The sequence below is a fragment of the Protopterus annectens genome, chromosome 3.part0 (assembly GCF_019279795.1).
Source record: "Protopterus annectens isolate FY-2018-M chromosome 3.part0, PAN1.0, whole genome shotgun sequence".
Classification (NCBI taxonomy): domain Eukaryota; kingdom Metazoa; phylum Chordata; order Ceratodontiformes; family Protopteridae; genus Protopterus; species Protopterus annectens.
Genome location: NC_056731.1, coordinates 1,187,009,618 through 1,187,011,501, shown reverse-complemented (window position 1 = coordinate 1,187,011,501; position 1,884 = coordinate 1,187,009,618).

The window sequence follows — 1,884 nt, the reverse complement described above, 5'->3', positions numbered from 1 at the left end:
TGGCTGCTGCTCTGGTTGAATGTGGCCTAATGCCCTTAGGCACTGATTTGCCATGTTGTGATTAGCAGAAATGAATGCAATGGCCTATCCATTTTGAAATAGTCTGTTTTGAGATAGCCTTTCCTTGTGATCCTGCAGCATATGCCACTAAAAGTTGCTCAGTCTTTCTGAAAGCTTTAGTTCTGTCCAAGTGGAAGCATAGCTGTCTGTGTATGTCCAAGGAATGCAGAAGTCTTTCACCCTTGTTCTGTGGATTTGGATAAAAGGTAGGCAAGTGAATGGTTTGGTTAAGGGCCACACTGGACACCACCTTAGGCATAAATGTTGGGTTTGTCCTCAGAGAAACCCTGTCTGGATGGAAAATGATAAAAGGTTCCAGAGCCATGAGTGCCTGTAACTCCGAGACTCATCTTGCAGAGGTTATTGCTAGGAGCAGAGCTGTTTCCCAGGATAAGAATTTTATATCAGCTGTTGAGGCTGGCTCAAAAGGAGGCAGTGTGAGTTTTTCCAAGACATAATTGAAGTCCCATGCAGGTATTGGTGCTCTCCTTGGAGGTCTTATGTTTTTGGCCCCTCTGAGGTACTGCCTTATTAAAGGATGAGAAAATATAGGTGGTTCCGTACTGTAATGGGCTGAAATGGCAGAGGCATGGATCTTAATTGATGAAAAGGATAGGCCTTTGTCCAGCATCTCAGTTAAATATTGTAAAATCTGAGGAATATTTGGTACAAATGTGTCAATTCCTTGTGCCTGGTTCCAAGCACAGAATCTCTTCCATTTTTCTGCATAAGATTTTCTGGTACTGGGCCTCCTGGCCTCCATAATAACATCCATCACAGTTTTGGAGAGAGGAGTATTCTGAATGGCTACATTATCCGCCATGCTGCCAGATTTAAGGTCCTGAGTTGGCTGTGCAGGATCTGATTGTTTTGTTGGGTCAGTAAGTGAGAAATCTGAGGCAATGTCCAGGCTGGACCTTGACACAGGTTCTTTAGGATTGGGTACCAGTGCTGGCATGGCCAGTCTGGGGCAATCAGTATCATTTTTGGCTTTTCTTGTCTGACCTTTAGGAGTACCTTGGGGAGGAGAGGCAGTGGAGGAAAGGCATATACTGTTAGGTTTTTCCAGCTGAAGGATAAGGCATCCACCTTCCATGCTTGCTTGTGATAAGTCCTTGTGCAGAATCTCTGTAGTTGGCAGTTGTGAGGGGAGGCAAATAGATCTATGTCTGCGTATCCCCATTTCCTTGTTATCATGCTGAAGACTTGTGGATCCAGTTTCCACTCATGGGGATCCATGAGGTTTCTGCTTAGTTCGTCTGCCAGAGTATTTATCTTTCCTGGCAGGAATTGTGCTTGCAGGTGAACTTGATAAGTCAATGCTGTGTCCCACAAAGTCATGGCTTGTCTGCAGAGGGAGTAGGAATGTGTGCCTCCCTGCTTGTTTATGTACCACATGACTGTAGTATTGTCCATCTTTATCAGTAGTTGTCCTGGATGAAGTAGATACTTGAAAGCTGTCAGGGCATTCTGAACAGCTAGCATCTCTTTTTGATTGATATGAAGATGCATCTGGCTTGTGGGCCATGTGCCTTGAATACATTTTCCTGCCATGTGAGCCCCCCAGGCATAATCTGATGCATCCGTTGTTAGTGTCTGCCTGGCTGTGGGTAAAGTGAATGGCTGTCCCTTGTGGTGACAGGCCTGTGCCCACCATCGAAACTCCTGTTGCAGGCAGGGAATTAGGGTAATTAATGTTTCCAGGCTGTAGCAATGTTGAGTCCAAACACTTTTTAGATACCATTGTAGTTTCATCATATGCAGTTTGGCATATGGAATTAGCAGAATGCAGGATGCCATGAAGCCCAAAGCCTGCAGAATTTT